The following is a 23,267-nucleotide window of genomic DNA, read 5'->3' as shown; positions in this document are numbered from 1 at the left end:
TCATGTATACAAAGAAGATAGACCATTTTGAACAAGCTAACAACACATTTCATATGCATATTATGATTACTTGAAATTAAATGTGGTTATTAAGATGCAAATAGGAGTATGGCTAGAATGAAAACTGAAACTGCTCTACGTCTTCCAAAACTATCCATAACATATTTCTCCTTCCTTATTTTCTCAAACTCAATTTACTTTTGTGAAGCATCTTACAGGGATGTTGGGCTCCACAAGTCTTGCTGCAAAAATGCAACAAGTTTTCGTATGCCAGACACTGTACTCCTATTACTGTGCCACGCACCAATGCATCAGTAATAATTGGCTTTTTGGACTTCAAGGTAACTCTCCCTATTTGATGAGAGGTGGGTAATGGGATAATGGTAAACTTTCCAACTTTTTGGAGGACAACTTTACTTCTGCTTACCACTCCGTGTCAAAAGATCTTTAGTCTATCTGGTAACTCATTTAGAGCAACACAATGTGAGGGGAAGCGGAATAGTGAGACTCCCTTTTGTAGGGGAAGCAGATTTTCCTCTAGGGATTATTTGCTTGGGATTTCTTTTCAATCACATCTTTGATCCTCTGAAGTAGAACATGATTTGGATTTGCAAAGATCCAAATTGATTTGTTGCCTACAAATGTGGCATGCCATCACCCAAGAAATTAAGGGGATACTGTAGAATTTAATCCACTGGAAGTCAAGCTCACGATGAGTGCAATAGGTGATAGAGGAGTTTTGCTGCCCTATAAATCTATTGTGGATCGTTTTGCTGCCTTGAGGGAGGACTTGACAGAAGATGTGGGAAGTATGCCCAAGGGAGCTTGTTAGGAAACCCTTATATCACCTCACAAAGTGGTCATCTTCTTATATACCACTTACGCTAATTTTAATACCTGCAGACGGTCTATTTTACCCATCCTCAACAGTACAAAAGGGCAGGAACTCCTTTCCAACATGCCCACGATGTATCAATATATCAGCACATTCTTAAACACACAACTTGGAGCTGCCAGTATGTCCAGATTTTCTGCAGGGGAGGACTACGACATCTTATCATGGACTTGCAGCTGGCAGTTCCCACAAATTCCCTAAGTTAGCATTTCTGCTTGCATTTGAGGATATAAATGCAGCCTGTTCCATAAAATCACTACCGCACTTCGGGCTGGCTGTAGACGACACTACACAACAGTGGAGGGCAGAGTACCTGCGAGGATAAACAGATGGTCGTTACTTGAAAAAACTATCTATAATGCAAGGGCTGCCCACAGAAGATCAGGAGCTGCGCTGGCAAAACTTGCACATGATATAACTGGGGTGGGTGAAACCATGTGTGGCAAGGTAAAATTCATGGGAGGGCCGTGTTTCTAGCTTACCCTTCTTCAGATGGCATAACATCTGTTTGAATGTGTAGCTCTATTGTTTTTTCTGTGTGCTGGATACATACTGTTGTGGATTTTAAGTCGGCTATCATTTCCCCCGCAATGCTAATAAAAATTACCTATAAAAATGTCAATTTTGAAAAGTTTTTCTGACACCGAGTATTCCGAAGAATATCTACTCAACTCAAGGTTAATTGCTTTGACAAATTTTCTTTAGCTGACAATAATAGTGTATATTCACATTTTCAGGAGACAGCTCTATTAATCACCTACTTACCAAAAAGTGGAAGACTTTACTGTTTAACTACAGAACTTGTGATCTGGAAAATAGATGAATCCACAACTACCAGCAATACTGTAAGAAGGGTAAGGACTACTTCACCTTGGAAAGCAGAGAGTGAAAGGTCCTCTATTGTTCATGCACAGCACAGTGCCATTTATACAAACGACGAGGAGAAAAGGCACACTTTGGAGAAAAAAGCTTGGGCTGTTGTATGGTGCTTAGGGAACAGTAGAGTTCTGCAAGAGCACACAGGTGCTAGACAAAGACATACGCATGGCTAGCTTCATGCGTTGAATTCAATTAGTCCAGTTCAAAGCCTGGCCACAGTTTTCTTTCTATTCTTGGGAACAGCCTTGCAGAAAATTCAACTGGAAACTAAGCTCGAATTAAAGGATGTAAGCTTCAGGCAACTCTAACAAATACAAATCCACATGTCCGACGATTGTGCATCGTGTCTCTACCATCAGCAGAGTCAAATTCGAAGATTGTAGGATCCATAGATTACGATTAGTCAGTAGCGACGACCAGCTAAGAACATAGTGAAGTCTACAGCATGTTGGCAATTATTCCTGGCATATTCAGAGAAGGTGCATCGTGGTAAATGTGCTTCTATGTAGGCACTGCCGCATAGTGTTCAAGATAAGAAATTAAGCATGTTTTCTCTAAAAGTAGAGTCTGCCTTCATGGCGATATGGGGAATTTGCCTGCATTCTGACCTGAAATCCTTTCAAACGGTGAGCCCCACCACACATTTTTCAAAATGCATTGGTTCTAAAGCAAACAGGTCTTAGGTGAAAATATTCGATTTGTTCTCGAAATGACCACCCAGGGGCAATATTTCAAAGTAGCAGAAAACCATATGTACATTTGACTTAGTTGCGCTCCAGACACAAAGCACTTGATGCACAGTAAGCAAATATTTGTGCCACAAGAGAAGCCACAGTCTTCTCCACGAGGAAAATGGCCATCGGAAATCCAACACCAGTAGAAGTACAACCAATTTTATAAACCATGCCTTGACATAAACCAGGCTTTGAAACCGATGGGTTCTGAATGCTAATTTGCTTCCTGTTGTGCTAACTTTGCACCTGAAAAGCTCTCCAATTGTGAATCCCAAGAACTGCCATCAGCGCCTCTAGTAATTTTCTATTTATTAGGTCAGAGACTAATAGTTGAAAGAAGAAACTTTGCTTTTTGGTTCCACTTTACAGAAGTAAAGGTGTCATTCCGTTTGAGTTTGCAACATCTGCGGAACTATTTTCAGTGGTATTCCTATAAAAAGCAAAACAGAAAAATGGATTGACTATTTAATTTAACATACACTCTGGTTTTAAAGGTTTAACTCTCCCTCATAAATCATCACTGACATTTTGGTATTATACATAATAATAATAATAATCCACATTTGTAAAGCGCACAATCACCCATAAGGGTCTCTAGGCGCTGGGGGCCGTCGGGATGATTAAGCAAGCTATTGCCCAGAGTCACATGGTGCTGGGCTAATCTGCTGCCGGAGCCGGGGATCGAACCGTGATCCCCAGATTCCGGAGTCAGTCGCCCTGGCCGCGGCGCCACACCTCTTCCATACATGGGCGCAATATTTTCATTCTTACAAACGAATCCATAAAACACCAACTATTCTACAACACACCTCTTGTACACAAACACTGAGTACCTTTAACTACTAACAAACCTCTCCATCAACCGTCTAACTTTTCCAAATTTAAAAAATCACAACACCACACAACCTATCACAAACAATTTAACAATTCATTTTCCACAACACAAAAAACCTGCAAACACAAAGTCACATGCCAGAAGGAAACTAAAAAGCAAGGTTTCGGGATCACACTTTCGAACCACAACACCCCACAGTCTACACAAATAAATAAGCTCAGAAGTAACAACATCATGACCCATCACAAAAAAGCCCCCCATACACACACATATCTCGAAGTCCACATTTCACTACACAACCTCCATTCCGCCTCCAACAACAGCTACAAGCACAATTCACCGCCTGACCAGCAACATCAAAGTACCCTATGCCCCTCCACCTTTATTAAAGGACATGAAACACAACTAAATGCCTAGTGTTCAGTGCAAGATCTTTGACCTACTCTCAGAAACAACGGTCAACCTCACATTCATTAAAGAAACATGGCTCAGCAAAGATTCTCAACCCCTATGCTACAAAGCCATCCCTCCAGATTTTCACATCAATAACAAACATCGCATTGCCAAAACTGGAAGAGTTCTAGCGGCCATTAAGAAAACCCACTACAAATAACAATCAATGAAAATCTCACCATGGACAGTTGGACTGCTTGATGACAATATGTCACCCAACATCAACTAGTACCTATTCCTTCCTTCTAATATATAGACCACCAGGGAGCAAAGCCAACTTACAAGATATCCTACTTGATACAGTAACCTGCACACATCTGGGCCACCCAAACCTATAGATTCTAGGAGACCTAAACATATGGTTTGACATGAAGAATCTAACCGTAACCACAGATATCACAACAGAACATAAAGCTTTCCCTCTACAACAAATTGTTTCTGGATCTCTACTGCACTGGACAGATACCAACAAAAGTGCATCCAGAGTTAACCACAAAAAGAACACAACAAGGGTTAATAACAACATCAAAAGAATGAAAACACAACTCAACATAGTACAACGCAAATGGAGAAAATCAGGAGATGAAACAGACAAAAGCACGCTCTGGCAATACGAGCATAGAAACGAGCCATCAGAACCACATAAAGACACCACTACTCCATTGCATAACTGAAGCAGACTGACCTTCCAAAGAACTCTCTAACACAATTCCGCAATCCAGAGTGATTAAACACAAAAAAACATGATCACAAAACTTCTATGACAATATCTAGAATTAATTGATCTAAAAAATTACAAAGATTGAAAATTACCTGAAGGAGAACACAGACAACACCACAACAATGTGTGACCTAACCACCACAGAATGAAACACCAATAACCATACATCAATGCATACCTTCAATATCCTGACACAGAAAGATGATCTTAAACTTATCATTGCAACCAGACCCTCAGGATCACCATCAGACCCAGTACCACCAAATTCTGTAAATCTATCCTACGCTCAACCTGAATAGGAGAGCTAGCCAGATGCCAGCTCAAGTAGTCCTTGGTACAAGGTTTATTCTGACCTGAGCGCCTGACCTCCTACATAAAATCTCTTCTCAAAAAGAAAAACCTCAACCCACCTGGATCCAGCAAACTACAGACCTATATCAAATGGACCATTCTTATGAGATTCTTTCGAGAGAGCTTTGTTTACTTAACTCTCTAAGTTTATCAAACATTATGGCTCACTGTCAGACCAACAGTCCGGTTTCAGACTAGGCAGTGGCACAGAGTCAGTTATCATATCCATCTGGAATTATCTAAAACTCACAATGGACAAAAACGGAGTAGCTGACTTACTATTTCTGTATTTATATACTGCATTTGACACTGACTACCACCACAACTACTCAAAAGACTTAACAATAGGGGAATCCATGAAAATGCTCAAAATGGCTTGCTTCTCATCTCACAGATAGATAACGTGTAGTCTACCTACCCCCTTTCATGTCACCATCTCACACACAACACTGTGGCATTCCTCAGGGGTCCATAACATCCCCTCTATTATTCAAAATCTACCCAACCCCATAGGAAATCTGATTAAACCATACAACCTCACCTATTACAACTATGCAGATGACACCCAAGTCATATTAAAAATGGATAAACCCAAAGACCTGTACAATTCAAAACTTGATGACTGCCTTTGTACCATAAACACATGGTTGATGAATTATCATTTAAAGCTCAATACCGCAAAGACAGCGATTATAACATTTGGACAATGGCAAAACTACCAGTCTACTTCCATATTGCCTATGGAATTTGACGCCCCTCCGATAACATCAAGAGAAGTTAGAAACCTAGGAGTAACCATGGATTTAGACTTACCGTTGATACCTCTTGCTAATACTGTCACAAACAGTGCCTAGGAGTTAGAAACCTAGGAGAAACCATGGATTTAGACTTATCGTTGATACCTCTTGCTAATACGGTCACAAACAGTGCCTTCTACACAATGAAAACACTAAGTTGCATCTTCCCATACCTTGCATGCCAATATAAACTGCAAGCCATAGTCACATTTGTAATCGCAAAGCTCGACTATGCCAACAGCCTATACCTTGGCACACCCAAATTCATTATACGCAAAATACAACTCGTGCCAAAACGCTTCCGCGAGGCTTCTTCTCCGCCTTCACAGAAGACAATGCTTGGCCATGTTGTAGAGCATTGTAGCTGCTGTGCATTGATATTCCTGTTATAACACCCCATCAATACCCCCACAAAAAGGTATACACAGTACGACGTCTCCCATAATTAAACATCTAAAAAAAAGGACAGAATCACTCACAGTCCAAGAATTCAACTGAATCCCTGTATCTAAGAAGGATCAACAAAAAGATGCTGTAATCTCCACAAAACAGCAAACTCCATAACCTTGCGATATCCAGCTAGCAAGCTCAACGGTCATGCAACACCTGGAGTAGCATCACACGGCTTGAGACAAAAAAAGTGCAAGGCAGAGCAGATGAGCCATCAGGCCTTCTCCTATTAAATAATCTGGGTCCCAACTCTGATTCAACCGGCTTTCTTACCAATCCACTTCTAGAAAAGCTGAATACATGTTGCTTTGTAGATATTAAAAACTATGAAACACACAAGAGATGATGGGAGGCTACTTGCAATAAGTGATCGGCAGTTGAAGGCACTTAAATGTCAATACCCCACCAACCACCACACCCTATACTAAGGGCAACAGGTACCAACTAACTAAATAGCAATGGATCACAGGGATGGACCGGTGTATGGAGGCAGAGAGGGGGCTATACTGGCAGAAGATGCCCAAGGAAATTTAATAGGGTTTGGGACAGGCCTACTGAGTATTGTGTCCTGGAAGGAAAGGCTCTGGACATATAGATGAAGCTTAGACCCACTCTGCTAGCCGTAAGAGATGGACCTCACACATTAACACATCCACGCAGGGCACCCTTCGCATAGTACACAGGGGAAACAGGGGGGCTGGGATTGAATATGTTATTGAACCCATGTGCTAATAATGAGGCGGTCTGTACTAACGAACGGGATGGAAAACAGAAAAGATAAAAAGAATCCATCAATTTGGATGTCGCCTGTGTACGTATTGAAAAGCACAATGAAAACAAAAAAACACGCAAATACAGGAGGAAAAATCTTACAACAGCATAATAAATAAAACATCAGCATTTCACGGATAGAAAGTGTTGTCAGTAGCTAGTAATTCCTTTGCTGTGAATCAAAGATAGAAACCTGGTGTACTGCTCGTCCCAGAATACTAAAGAAATCCGGAGGAGGCCAAGTTCAAATAAGGATGCTTAAACGAGAAGACGTCATCGAGCCAACCAGCAAGGGTCACTGTTTATGACACCAGCCTTCAACCTACACAACGTACACAACAGCGGCAGCTCTCTGGGCACAGCGCAGGAGTCACCATCGGCCAACAAGGACAGACCGCGCACAGCGCGAGCTAATGAAACACATACCACTGGAAGATACAAATAAGCACAATACCCAAGTTCACAGGATACACCACCTGGTCACAGGGCAGTTGCTGCTGCTGCCACGTGCCTGTCTTCTTGGAGGCGTGCAGCAGCCCCACGGTGAAAGCCTACCAAGAGGACTTCCGAAGTGCGCTCCGACGAAGTGTGGAATGTGTGGCTTCGGGCACAGCCACACCCATCAAAAGGAGGGTGGAGCAGAGCCAAGCTCCCAAGAACCGGTGGGTAAACAGCAGTAAGGAGAAAGCCCTCAGCAGTGGAAGGACTGAGAATGGCACGCCGGCTGGCAGAACGAGTGCTATTAACCACCACACGGGAAAACTAGACCAGACATAAAGCATACAGTGCTATAGTAGTCCCCAACCACTGAAAGAATAATTCTTGTGCAGACGTGCCACTGGTGAAAGAGCATAATGCTCTCACAGTGAAGTTTGCCAATGGCTTAAATGGGCAGACATGGCCGATACTGAATGGTGAAGTGGGCAGAAGAAAAATTTGAACAACATCACTAGAACAATGGATAAAAATGCTGGCTAAAAGCCTACATAGGTCAATTATGCATATAATTTTAGTAAAATATAAAAGGTCTGATGTAAAGGCAGCCCTGAATAAAAGTATTAACCCAGTGCAAAAGTCACTCTGCCTTAGTCAAGTAAAAACTCGTTTTAAAACACTTCAGCAGGGGGCAATCACTCAACTTGGTTATTTTTCCATACTTTGAGGCTGGAATGGTTCCATGCATTTAGTAGCACAAAATTGTTGCCCCACTGAGTAATCGAGGAATATTTGTATTTTTGTCGAGGCCCTTGGTGGGGAGCTCTGCTCGCATCACTGCAGCACAAAGGGCGCGAGGGGCATGCAAAGGGAGGTGCAGGCTGTGCTGCAAAGCCCTGAACTGCGGCTGAAGTCATGGTTGTGTTTTCAGTCACTTCCAGGTCACACCAGTCTGCCGGCAGAGAGGGCATGTGCCAGGGATAGCCGCACGTCAGCGTTGACGCTTCTCACGAGCCCGAAGCGCAGACTATTTTTGCTGCACGCTCTTCTGGCGGAGCAGTTATTCAAACCGCTGGAAGTTCCTAGTTTAGGAAGCAGTGTCACACGCGGTCATGGCTGCCAGCGCCAGGAAAGATGCACAGCAGGGTGGCGTTGGTGGAAACGCAACATTTGGAGATCTCGTTAAAGAGCAGTTCAGTTTGAGGGCAGAGAGAGCCGGGCACATCCCCCACCTACGCAGGTGGTCCCGATCCTGTCTCCAGTGGGTGATATAAACATCACATGTGGGGTACAAAGTATCGACCCCATAGCTCGATGTGCGAACATCAACACAAACAACTCACCTGATTACCCCTTACATGGACCTGGACTTGACATTTAATTGGACAGAATGAAGAATTACTCAAACCTGTGCCCGTGTATGGAAGGCGGGTTTAATTAACTAAATATTTGAAACACAAAACAGCAACTTCCCACCACTTCTTCGTCACTTAAGGCCAGGGCTAGCATTCCCATGTCAATTCTTTACCTAAAACATCAGCACAGCTAAAACAAAGCAGCATTCAAGGAAGATTTAGGGCAGATAATAATCAGGTACAGCACTTAGAAAAGCAGCTAGAAAAACAAACACGTGAGTGGTGTGCAGCGCGCACGCTAATTAAATCAAGCCTGGGAGAGGTACGCGCGCGAGCGCACTTGTGTCCGCCGCTGCATGAGAAGACCGCCAACTATTTCCAATTAACAGGCGCGATAATTGGAAACAGATGGCACTCCTGAGCACCCTTTGACTTTCTTAGAAAGACAGCATGCAAAGCCCAATAACAAGTGATAAAAAAAAAAGCACACGTGTGTTTGGAATTTAAAAGCCCTTACTAAATGTCTCGCAGGGCAGCGCATGCGAGCTGGCTCAGGCGAGACCTTAAAAGGACTGTCCTATGGTTCGTTGTGAAAGCAAGCTACAGGAGGTTACCCGTAAACCCAGCAGAGACCAGGGTATTTAACTATAGCATGAACAATGTCTCAAAGGGTATCATTCGCAAGGCAAATAGTTAAAGAGCAAGATCAATTGCTTTGGGAGAGCATAGGAAAACACAAAAATGTTTAGTGACACTGTTTTGTTAGAGGAAAGGAGAGTCGCTTTCCACATATATTTAAGTAGATCAAATACTCAATACAGAAACAAATGAATTCACCTATAAATTGCACTGTGTTACATTGAATGTCATGTAACCTGAGGGGAAGTGCAAACATGCTCGTGAAAAAGTGAACGGCGAAAGTGATACGGAGGGGAATGTACAGCGGGAAGGAAGGCGCAAACAGGATCATATATATACAGGGAGATAGAATGTGATGCCTGTACAGTTAATACATTTTATGTACAAATTCTTACGGGCAATCACAATCAAGGCGCCGTAAATTACGCTGTGGAGGTTGACGCGTGTTTCGGCCTTTATGCTAGTTGTGATAGCTGGAGGCACTCCAAATCAGCCATGAATGCTCTACCATTGGGCACCCAATAGCTTCAAAATGGAGATTAAGACCACCTACCACAATGACATTAGCATCGTACAAGATCAGAGGGGGTAAACCTCTGTCAAAGATTAAACAAAGCTAGAGGCTAAACCTGGCAGGCAATAAATGAGAATCCCTGATAAGGTGACACTACTAGTGGAAGTCATAGAAAAGAGCTACCTATAGATAGCTCAGTAAATGAGCTTAGAGAAGAAAGATTAAAAATAACGTCAAAATAATTGCCGCCCCCCCCCACCCCATCTGAGCCTCGTCTATCAAGCAGAGTTATAGCACTACCTAAAGGGAAAGTTAAGAGAATGTCTGGCTCCAAATTCTCTGACAGCCAAGTGTCCATTACAAAGATGGCGGCAGGTGCATAATCCAATATAAAATCATGAGTTTCTATTTTGTGCTTAGCCAAGGAACAACAGTTTAAAGAGCAGAAGGAAGCCGCGAGTGAGTCAGACAGCTCACACCTTAAGGCAGTGTTTCCCAAACTGTGGTCCGCGGAACCCCAGGGGTCCCTGACACATTCCCAAGGGGTCCGCAGGCAGCAGTTTTAAAAGCACTGCAAAGTATCTTGTTTAATTAGCAGTTTTCAAAGAACAAGAAAAGTGTCAAGAAAATGACAGTGATTAATTTCCCTGCTGGAGAGACATGTGAGTTGTGTCCAGTGGCAGCTGTGACTGAACTAATGTAGCACGGAGGGTTAATATGCCTACTGCAAAGAACGTGTACCATGTGTTTTAAAAAACAGTATTTGATATGCATAGGTCAGTGGGTTACTGCTTTTGTCAGAGAGATTCTTTTGTTACACTGCTGTTCATTAGTGACAATCGTAATCTAGCAGAGTGAACAAAAAACTGTCATCATACAGCTGCTTGCAAACTGCAAGGTACAAGTTAGTGACTTATGTTTTTTCTCAGTCTTTCAGTATCCTGATGCTTCTAAAAAGGTTTATTTGGGTGGAAATACATTTGTGTTGTTAAAGTCAATGCTAACCACTGTGTTATGTTCTGAATCCTGAGTTTGTGCTGCTCCAGACCATCACTCCTTGAGTTTGTGCTTCTCCAGATCCACCTCCTTGGCTTAACAACACACTCCACTATTTCAGAAACGCAGGGCTGTACCATATTTACAAGAATATGGTGCAGCCCTGCGTTTCCCCTGCGCTGGCGCTACACTTAACAGGGGAAGATTGTTTATGTACAGGAAGGTCCCCCTTCCTGCACATAAACAATCTTGAAATGTCATTTTGTCACTTCTAGGTGTGCTGCTTAATGCATCACACATGGAAGTTACAAAATGTCATTTTTTTTTTAAGATTGTTGATGTGCAGGGTGGGTCCTGAACATAAACAATCCAAGGCGTTTTGCAAAAACGAGGAGAAATGAAGCATTTCTCCTTGTTTCGTCAAGTTGAGACCAGGTTTTCCCTGGTCTTATTGTTGGCGCTGCTTCCCATTTACGCTGCTCTTGTAAATAGGGGGCAGCGTCAAAATCAATGGGTGTTGCAGGGGAAACGCCCACGGCAACACCCACTGCCCACCCCTTTCACGCTAAGCATTGTGTGAAAGGGGGTCTTATTTATAAGGAACTGTTAAGCAACGTTAAGTGGCTTAGCGTTGCCTTGTAAATAAGGCAAAGCCCCAATCGCCACGGGAACGTCTCAAAAAGTGATGTTCCCATGGTGATAGGGCGTTGTAAATATGCCCCTAAAATCATTAGTAATTTGAGTATTTGTTTTGTGTGCACATGTGTGTTAATTTTTTTCCGAATTACTGTTTTAATGTTTGAAATTTAAATCCTACAAATTGCTTGGGGGTCCCTGGCTTCCAGTGGTGACTCAATGGGGGTCCTCAGAAGTCAAAAGTTTGGGAACCACTGCCTTAAGGGTAGGGGCAGGTTCAGTTTGGGGCACATATCCACAACCATCACATCTTAATCAAGCGCCACACAGATCCAATTTCTGCTGGCAAACATGGGGAGATCTAATGGGTAGCTCCTTAAGTTGGAAAGAGGAATATTGCCTAAGGACCCGAGTGTTGGAACCAGGGGTCCTGGCCCCCTGGAAAAGATTTCAACAAAAGATGGTTAGGAAAACGATTTTAACACAGTGAACCATTCCTTTGGGCCATCAAGGGAAAGAGCTGCCTTAGGCCACAAATGTCCTACAAGACTTCACTATAAGGACCTGGTAGCTTGAGATCTGTTGATTTTCACCTCGTAACTGTACATCATCATATAGAACAACTTCTGTCCCTTTAACGGCCATCACTGTTCCTTTTCCAGTCAATAAATGTTTCTGTGTCAACAAATTAAATAATCTTAAATGACCAGTACTGTTTGCTAGAGTGCCACTATTAGATGCCCAGGTAATTCCAAAAATCCTTGTACGGTTCTCAAATACACCACAATAATGCTAATTATAATACGGTAGTGCTCATAATATCAGACTTCTGTTAACAATAATTAGCGCACTAAGCAAGTTGCCTATGTGCACATCTTAAATTGGATAGAATGGCGATCACTGATGCTTAAGCAGGTTTCGATTGTTCATAATGCGAGGGAACTGTTAGCTGTGCCAGGAGGCTGTGTACAAAAAGGTATTAAAAGACATCACCAAAACAAAGCAGAGTAAGCACCTCTCAATTGTAATCCCCTTCTGACTCAGTCCATTTAACAACCGAAAATGAAATGCTTAGAAAGAGGTATACTAAACGCTATATAAAAACACAACATAACAACCTAGCCAGCACGGAATATTAAAACTCAGAGTGGCAACGAACAGCCACATAGTGTGGATCAGTTTGTAAACTGTTGCTTGTAGAACCCGAAGAAATCCCAGCTTCTCAACTTGATCTGAACCTGGGTATATTGCTTTACCTCCATAGGTCTTGATTACTTTACCTGCTAAGTGTATAAGCGCCTAGACACAGTGTAAGGCAGAAAGTCGGTATTTTTTAAACAACTTATTTACAGCTTTTAATTGGTGTAGCAATCCCGACAGTAGCAGATTGTCTGATTCACCCATGGTCAAGGATAATAATAAAGTAACAGAAAACTGAAATCGAAGAACTGAACACAGCACACCAGTTAAAACTGAAACCAGAAAATCAGTTATGACATAACCAAAAAGTCCCATCTGTAGCCTCTCACAAGGCATTATCAGGAGTAGGAAGCAAGCACGCAACATGAGGTTGAACATTTTTACACATGGTCAACAAGACAAGTCGAGTTGCAGGACTAATGTTCGCAGAGAGTGTCAATCACGAATGAAAGCAGACAGAGCCAAATCCCATATTTTTATATAGGTGTGAACGAGTCTCTCTATCTCCTCAAATCCCAAAAATTTACCTTGGATAGTCAACTTTAATTTTTCGCATGCATTTAAATGCCAGCCTTTTGACTATCATGATCATAGACCCCAAACTCAGAGGGTCTGTAGCTTTCCATTTTTGAGCAAATGTCAATCTTGCAGCAATTAACTGAGATAAGGTTACTAGGAAAAAGCGAGAATTATCATAATCGCCCAGCAGCACAATCTATGGATTGACAGGACATCTTTCCAAAATATTTTAACCGGACCAAAAGTCACCACATGCAGTTTCACTGCATCTCCGCAATCATGTCTGATCCTCGAAGCATTGCTCTTAGCCTCACTGGAGTCAAAAACTACATCAACATTACTTCATAAACACCTTCCTCATACAGGGTACAAATGGAGGATTTGGCTGCCCTCAGTAAAATAATATTCCAAACTTCTCTGAAATGTCGATCTGCAGCCCCTTGAATCATATATATATATATATATATATATATATATATATATATATATATATATATATATATATATATATATATATATATATATATATATATATATATATATATATATATATATATATATATATATATATGCAGTTTCCCACCTCGTGCACTCCAATGTGGTGGGGGATTGCCAACTGGCTCTCTGGCGATGGCTCGTGTTTCATTGGGTGGTATATTTTTCACCCCAATCCCCAACTCCCCTGCATGAGTAGCCGAAGGGTGTAGGGTGCTCAACAGGAGATACTGCTCAAAAGCTTTGAGTGTTACTGGTTCACTGAAGATAAGACAGTCTGGCACAGACCACGGTTGCCCCAGATCTGGAACAGTGCTTTGATCGCCTGAAAGAATGGCTTCATCTAGCTTTGAGAAAGTGAAATCATTTCTAGCACTTGACCATGAAATAGCTCAGCATACACATTTAGGGATAGGCCTATTTAAAATAGCATTGGTTTCAGCCTCACAAGCAGATTCATTCTTCTCATAGTAAGCTCTATCTTACCAGAATTAGAAGGATATCTCACCCTGAAGGGAGCAGAATTCTTCAAAAGTAATTTTCTGTCCCCCGCTACAGAGTTCCTAAAGCTCCATAACTGTGCCCTGTAGAATGCTGCTATCAAAGGGTTCGTCTGACCGAAATGAACAAAAGCGCATTACAAAATGCTCACTCCTTAAAGAACTGAATTAATTCTATCACCCCCTCAAAGCAAATGCAAATTTAACTCCGGGTTTCTAAATAAAGTAAAAGTCGGCGGCTTCTCTTTCTCTCTTGAACTGGCAGTCAAAATCATTGGTCTTTTAGCTTTTCCATAATTCCTACATCAGTCAAGCTGACAATTTTGCTCTACGCTTGCTGAAAAAGTAAAACCCTTTCTATTACACTTGTACTTCTGGGCCAGGTTTCAAGTACTGGCTATTTTCTTCTGCCAAGAGAAAAGCAGCACTGTTAATACAACCTAAAACAAATGGCTTCACTAACAATCATCTATCACAGGGTCACAAAACTAGTGCCGGGAAGAAATTCAACAACATTTACCAGACGGTGGGAGATTTGCCCTGGATGCTCCTGGAAACAAGGATATTTCAATCTTGCCTGCCTGACATTCAAATCCATACGTTTCTAGCCACCTAAGGCTATCATTTTCCAATACTGAATATTTATTGATGTAAGTTGAAAGAGACATCAGAAGCCAGTATTCATAATCCACGCCTTAGCACGCCAGGGATAGACGGTGTCCCCCCTGGAATACTACGCAACCTTCTCCCCAGTGCTGGTTCCCCGCCTAGCGGAGATGTTTGCAGACGTGCTAGAAAAGGGAGAGCTCCCAGGTTCCCTCATATCGCAATCACGCTGCTTTCGGCCGATTGTAAGATATTGGGGAAGATACCAGCGGACCGATATACGCAAATACCACGGCCACTGGTTCACCCAGACCAATGTGGATTTATACCGAGGAGCTTCCCAAAATTTATGCCGACTATTCCGTGTACAAGATCAAGCGATTGACACATTCCCCAGAGCAGCCGGTCTCATCTTAGACCTCAAGAAGGCATTCGATATTCTCACATGGCCATACCAGTTTACGGTTCTGCAGCGGGTAGAGATAGGTCTGACTCTCATAGCATACACATGGAACTTGTACAATAAGCTCACCTCGTGGAGAGTGACACGAGGCAGGGCTGCCCATTATCGCCACTGCTATTCACCCTGGAGGTCGAGCCCTTGGCAATACGACTGCGCCTAGCTCGAGAAAACTGGGGCATCCCCCTAGCAGGAACTACACATAGCGTTTCCCTGTACGCAGACAACCTTTTGATATATGTACGTAGCATACACATGGCACTTGTACAATAAGCTCACCTCGCTAATACGCATGGGTCGATATTTATCATCTTCCTTCTAGGTGGAGAGGGTCACGAGGCAGGGCTGCCCACTCTCGCCACTGCTATTCGCCCTGGATGTCGAGCCCTTGGCAATACGACTGTTCCTAGCGGGAGAAAACTGGGGCATCCCCCTAGCGGGAACTACACATAGCGTTTCCCTGTACGCAGACAACCTTTTGATATATGTATGGTACATCACGGCAGACCTGACGTCCATATGGGTAACACTCGAAGAATTTGCAGAGGCATCAGGACTCAAAGTGAACTGGGACAAATCTACGATATATCCACTGCACCCTAGCCTCGCTCCTCAGGACCTTAGGCTAGGAGAGCAAGGAATAGAATGGAGCGCAAGTGCCCCCGGTACCTTGGTGTTTGCTTGTACCACTCCCCATCCAATTTATATGAAGGCAATCACCTTTAAGGCACTGGCTGGGATCAGGTTAGCGGTGGGATTCTGGAAAAACCTTCCTCTAGCCCCGATAGGCCGTGTGGCCCTAGCCACGGTGATAATAGTGCCGCGACTATTATACCACTTTACAAATTTGCCCGTAATCCTGCCTCAAGCGTTCTTCCGAGACCTGGACTTGTTAATCTGGGAAGCAGGCAGACACAGAATCGCATAGGCTAAGCTACAACTGCCAACCGGCCAGGTTGGGATGGGCGCACCCTCCTTTGAGGCATACTTTTTGGCAGCGCAACTACAGTGGCTGCCCTACCTGGCGGTGGGAAGAAACATAGGGGATACATTGCATGTCCACAGGGATACCTTTCTACTCACCTCTGCTGCCCTTGATAGGATGGCCCAGATGAGAGACGTGCTGCACTACCCAAATGCTACGAGTTTGGACAGAGCACTCACTAACGGAGATAGAATCCCTGTTCGAGGATGAACAACTGAGGCCGTTCTGCCAGATAATGGACGAATTTGACCTTCCCCCGGACAATTCCTACTCCATAGGCAGATCATAGCAAGCTATCTTCCTTATCACGACCTAACAGAAGGAGAACCCACAACTCACCCGGTCATACATGCAATCATGCACATGGGAATAGGCCGGCTCCTGGTCATCTGGCTTTACAAAGCTATACGGGAGCTCATGAACAAACCACTAGATGCGTTGCTGGCAACGTGGGAGGAGGAACTGAGGCGCCAGCTACATGAAAAAGAATGGGAGACAGCACTCGAATACCCCAAAAAGGTGTCCTGAAAGGCGCGATTTAAAAAACATACACTTTTACATATTACACAGAGCATAACAAAAGCCAGGGCATCTTCAACGATTTTACCCTGCCACTCAGTTCCTACGTCCCAGATGTCAATCACCGAATGCAGACCTCCAACAAATGTTTTGGACATGCCCCGGAATACAAACATATTGGGGCACTAGTCATGAAACACTAAGAGACCTTACGAGTCTGTCCAACATGAACACATGGGAGGCCTGTGCACTCGGAATATTCAGTAGGTAGAAACAACACAAAGTACCAATCCGCTTTGCATCGCTAGCAATATTAATAGCAAAAAGAGGAATAGCTATGCACTGGCGGGCCCCTGCAGGACCCCCGATAGCAGCTTGGGTGGGAGCAGTGAGCAAATGGGCAGCAGCAGAAGAGGAGGCAATTAGAGAGGAGTAAATAAAAGGAATACGCAAAAGCCAAATATCCATGGAGTGGACCTTACTATTACACCAATTCAAACAACAAGCAACGCAAGGTGATCCCAGCATATCATCGCAGGCCCCAGCTGGCTCAGAGATCCAGGACATAGGCACCTGTACAAGACCCCACACAACTACAAGTGCACCACGACGAGTGACAACCCATCCACACACTAACCAGATTAGCTAGAAAGGCATTGAAGGCTGGACAGGTTCCAGTGTGACAAGAACCCCCACACAGGAAGCACCGCGTCCCCGGCACCCCGCCTGACTCATATCTCGGATCTCATGACCACTGCGCCAGTTGAACACCCCAGTTAATAGTTCAGAACCACAACCGGTAGTTGGTACACTAGTAGTCAGAAGGAAGGAGTTACATAGTCATGTGTACAGCCATGCATACTACAGTGATAAGGTATATTGAAATGATCATACTGTGTTTGAATTGATGTCTTCCCAGACAGACAACTGTAATCACTAATGTTTCAAACGTTGGACATGTAAGCAATCCAAAATGTAGAATTAATAAAAACATTTGACAAAAAATAAAATAAAGAAACAGAAGCCAGAATTCATTTGAACTGGAATCCAAGAAATTCTAGACCCACATGGAAGTGGCCCAAGTTTTCTGCTGAGCAGTAACTCCCATCTGGACCTCTGTACTCAAGCAGGTAACACGATTATCTCCTTCCATTTAGAAAAAAAAATCTAAAAAGTACACTGTTCATCAAATCCCTCATATGCTAGACTCTACACACCTCTTCTAACAATTATAGTAAGTTATTCTGATCCCTGTACCCACCCCCTCCCTGCCACACCCGCTCCCACAAAGAAAAGGAGACGTAGGTCACCAAATTCAGTTTGAGGTAAATCAGATTAAATAAATAAATGCAAATGTTATAGCATGCTCTCCTACAGGGTGATTATATTTGGGGACAACCTCGAGGGGAAGGTAAATGAAGAAAGAAACCATCTCTAAAGAGTCACTAGCGGTTATAAACTTTCTTTTTGGGGGTATACTTCGATGTCATTTTACTTAATGTATTTATACATTATCTGTGTGGTAAAGGCTTGTGTTGTAAAAAATGTGTGGTAAAAGCAAGGGTGGTAATTGCATGCTTTATAATGCTGTACAAACTACATGAGGTCAGTCAACAAATCAATGGTTATTCAACAACAGCCCTTGGAAGTATGTCCGACGGAAATAACTTACTGGCTTCCTTTCCCATGATTGACATATTTGTAGCTTATTAGGTACAGCTAGCTTAACTCCTCGAGAGTTCGCACCCCCTTTGTAATTCCAGCCTTATCCTTGGATAAGATTAAAAACTTTCTTGAAAAACTGAGACTGAAGCCCTGATGAGCAAAACTGATCTGTAATTATTAAATTGGACATGGAAAGTGGCATTATTTCTGACCCGTTCCTGTCGCTACACCGACAATGAAGTGGGCATATTATAGACAGGGCCCCAAGTTCAGGTTCTCCCTTGAAAATATTAATTATGGACACAATCAGGGCCTGGTGCTTTCTTCAATAATCTTTTACCACTTCAAACACAGTAAAAGGAGGGGCTGCAAAAGAGCATTATTACCTTGTGGGTCTAGTACAATTTATTGAAATGAGCATGCCAATTATAAGTACAGACTAGGGAGTTATTGCCTTGAAACATATCCTCTATCCCCCATGCAACTAATTTACTTAACTCCCCAGTGGAGCACATCAGTGCAGTTTTCTTCAAAGCAGTCCACACACAGTCGGTAGACTCATGTTTTTTTAATTTACATTCATTCTTTCATACTTGCTATTGTGGAACGTACCTCTGAGGCACAGAGAATTTAACAGAAAATGTTCTTCTTTGCCATCACTCGTTCCTCATCCAACCATACAAAACTGGATTTGGGAACTCATTCTATAGCACTTTAGATGAGTGCTATTTCATTACTTCTCCAAGGGCCTCTAACAGAAAAAAACTCTGTCTTGCCAAAAAAGATCTGTAAACACAGTGCTGTGATGATTGACTGTCCTACACTTTATGAATAATAAGCATTGGCAAAGCCAGTAGGTCTGGCTTATGAATGCGCTATCGAACCAGACCTAAATATCCATGCAAGTTAATGACTGCCCTCCTCCCATCTGTACTGCTGTCAGGGAAAAATATCATAAATTAACTAGTTATCAAAGACACTTTAATAGAATTACAATTTTACATGTTATGTTTACAGCTGTATGGAGGGCAAGCACTTTTTTTGAGGAAGAACACAACTTCTGCCGAATGAGAAAATGCACTCCTGATTCCCAACATGTGGGTGAAGCGAAAGCGCCTTTCTTGTGATGTATAATTGTCTGGCGACAGCTCACTGTCAAACCATACCATAAAACAAGCATTTGCAATGCTATTGGTCTCGTGTTTGGGACTTTATAAGTTTTTACCTATGCAGCAAATTATCCTGGGTGCTGCAATATCTACTGTTGTTTAACATGTAAGTCTTTTTGTTTTGCAGTTTTATATAGGGCAAACTACTCTAATGTATTGGAGCACTGAACATGAGCACCAGTTACATTACACAAGGAAACATAGGCATATTATAGAACTGCATTGAGAAGTACTCATTCAGGTGTTATTTTTGTATAACTAGTAATCTGAATTTACATATCTGGAAGTGCCACACGTTTCGTGTTGTTGCAATGTGAGCGTCTAGGCTTGCTGAGCTCCCATACTTGATGGGGGCAAGCTGTTTTTGCATGTTTCTCCCGCACCTGCAATGAACAAGTTCTGGCCACTGAGTATCCATCGCCAACTAAGGGCAGCAGTGGGGGCAGGAGGATTGCAGAGTGTCCCTTAATAGTTTGGTTGGGGCAAAAGGGGGAGCGTTGTGTTCCCCTGCCTTTTTGGACTGGGAAGGAACGAACCCTGAATAGGGAGATTTTATGAAGGATGTAGGAGTGGTGACATGTGCGTCACGTGCTAGGCTGCCATGGGGTTGGGCTGTATGACCGAAGTAATTGCCATTTTGAAAGAGCGCTTTATAAACACAGCTCTCAAGGCAGCGATGATTTACATGTTCTGCTCTGGGCAGCCATGTCTCTGAAGCAGCGTGGGATCATGCTAAACAAAGGTCACCTAGTAGGAAAGTGATTATTTTTTAAGAAAGAAAATGATGAATAGCAGGTTTGCAATAAATTGATACAAATCATCGTTAAGAATCCGGTTTACCCAAAAGTGTATATTAAGTAGTATAAAGCTACAGGGAAAAGGTAGTTAGTGGAATGAGCGAGGAAGCCCCCACCCCCTTACCTTGTGGTAGGGGTCTCTGTGTTTTTTTTACATCATTGGGTGTGGGTGGTGAGATTTATTTATTTCTAAAAGGCTCAGGGATTTGTGCCGAATTTGCGGATGTCATGCAGTGTATGAATTAAGAAAAGGCGTAGACTCACAGAGCTTGCTTAAACCTGGAGCGCGGCGTCTGTGAAGTGGCGCTGCGCTATTAAAGTGAAAATGGAACATTTGGTGGAAGAGTGACATCGAAGGAGGCAGGCAGTGGTCGCCCCGTACTGACAGCAGCAGAAAAATAAGCCACTTAATTAAACAAAATTAATATAACACCTTCGTGGGCAAGTTGTGGAGGGGGGGGACAATGGCACATTCAAGTAAGTGGCTGCACGGTTTTCTTTGATCAACACGGCACATGGGGAGGAGAGCGAGTGAAGCCACTAAATGAAAATAAATAATATAATGTGGGCAAGCAACACGAAGGTTACGGAGGTGGGGAAGGGACAATGGCACGTGCAAGTAATTCTATGTTCAACACGGTGCACGGGGAGAGTGAGCGAGCGCCTGTAAATGATAAAGCATGGCATCATGAAGGGAGCACTGCGCTGAGCAAGGAAGCACCATGCAAAAAGTGCGCAAACACGAAGGGAACAAGCATTGGCATAGCCAATAGGTCTCGCCTTTGGGACCTTAGAAGTGTTTAGCCACGCAACAGTTGATGTTGTTGCACCAAGGATATTGTGCTGCATAACTAAATACTTACAAGGTCCCAAAAGCAAGACCTATTGGCTATGCCAATGCTTGTTTATTTTGATAGCACAAACGCATTTGCAATAGATCTCATTTTTGCGAGAGTTTAAGCTATTGACACTGTAAATGACAATGCCTTTCATTTATGTATTAAAACACAAATTTAAAAAGCATTGTCATTTACTATGCCAATAGTGCAAACTCCCGTAAATGCGACACCTACTGCATTGCAAATGCTTGTTCTTTTTGCTGTTTATTCATTTTCAACCACAGAGTCGTTCACAAGCATAGATGGACGTCCCATGGGCAGACATCTGTATGGACAGATAAGATCAGCAACATTGTTACATACAATAAAATTACCAATGGTGTGAAATGCTTGGATTATAATTGATGGGACTAGTTAGTAGATAAACAGAACCTCTGGCGCACTGAACGACATCAGTTTCCTGGTATGAGCTTCTGAAGTATTATTTGTTGTTCGGTTCCCTGTCATTTTGATTTACACGTTCTATGGAAAATGTCAGAACGTGTTTTTTAAATTAGTGCCTTGAGTGCTCTTAAATCTGCAGCTGTTCTATTGTATACAAAAAGAACAGGTATAAAAGAAGCTGATTAGTTTTCAGAAGACCGCAAAGACAGATTTTTTATTTTTTTAAATGTTCAAATATCTGCAAAGTAGAAAAAAACAAGTGAGGTTTTACAAGCTCGGGGCTTAGCAGAAATACTCTGTACACATGCTTGTTTCCTACAAAAACAATTTGTTGCATGTTTCCACCACCTGTCCTCTTAGTTTGCCTATCTACACAGCCCCTATCTTACATGAATGCCGAAGCTTACTTCGTTGGGAAGACAGGAATCAGGGACCTTTGAGGTAGTGCTGGTTCAGCCTTTAATTTGGGAACCATTAAGGTGTACCTTAGTTTTTCAAATGGGCTGCTATAATTGGCTGATAGACAGACAGACTTATATGCCCCATTATAATGGAACTAATGCACACCCAGGCACAAAGATGGATTGGGAAGAAATGGGGCTACGTAAACCAACTATTTAAAAAGTTGTATAGTAAGGAAACTTGGGATTTCTAGTGAATTTTGTTAGTGCGGAGTGCATTTGGAAAGACGATCCATAAAATGGCGCTGTGATAGGAGAAACAACCTTCTCCTCAAAGTAATGAAACTCGTGGCACAATCAGCAGGGAGACTTGGCACCATGATCCATATTATTGTTATATTTCGAGGCATAATGTTGACATTATGGGTTTGTATTAGTCCAAGAAATGTAATCCCAGCAGAGCAGAGATTACGGAGACAGTCTGCTCATTTCACTTAGACAAACTGATGGGAATACCAGTCCCGCGCCAAACCATGACCTCACTCAGAGGCCTAAAATATTCAGTACTATGCTTGCTAATTTATTTTGGTACTATCAGAGCATACACTAATGCACAGCGGGTGTGCAGAGTAATACAATAGCAATACTATGTGGTTGATAAATGACCCAGAGGCAGTATGGCCTCCTCCTTGATCGGCTTCCAAGAGCGCTGGTGTGTTACATTTAACTGGATAATCAGCAGCCACTTTTCCAATTTTCAGGTTTTTATTTCAATGTTACTGCTCTCCTCTCATAACGACATTGGATAGGGGGGCAGCCAAGCTTATATATTGTGTAACTGTACCAACATAGCCAATGAGGTCTGCAACCTTGTAACGACTATGCGCTGATGTTTATATGTTTTTTGTTGTAAAAACAATAAAAAAAAGGGGGGCAGCCAAGCTTATATTTTGTGTAACTGCACCACCATTAACGTAGCCAATGTGGCCTGCAACCTTGTAACGACTATGCACTGATGTTTATATGTTTTATGTGATCTGCTGTAAAAACAATAAAAAATATATTTAAAAAAAAATGCAGAAGCATCCTCTTGATGTGAGACTGCTGGACCTGTACCCGGTAAGATATTTCGAGCAATCGGTTCATGTCTGGAATGCCAATTGAGCAAAGTAGTGGTTTAATCCATTCTTTTCAGATAGGTCAGCAC

At 42.7% G+C, this 23,267-nt stretch overlaps 1 protein-coding gene across 1 annotated transcript in view; it reads right to left on the bottom strand.

Annotated features, from left to right (window-relative positions):
- The window catches only part of FAM8A1 (family with sequence similarity 8 member A1), a 69,052-nt gene that overhangs the window by 23,014 nt on the left and 22,771 nt on the right, over positions 1-23,267 (bottom strand). The window lies entirely within an intron of this gene.

The sequence above is a fragment of the Lissotriton helveticus genome, chromosome 4_1 (genome assembly GCF_964261635.1).
Source record: "Lissotriton helveticus chromosome 4_1, aLisHel1.1, whole genome shotgun sequence".
Classification (NCBI taxonomy): Eukaryota; Metazoa; Chordata; class Amphibia; order Caudata; family Salamandridae; genus Lissotriton; species Lissotriton helveticus.
Note: the sequence above shows the minus strand (reverse complement) of the source record. Positions and strands in the feature narration are given on the sequence as shown.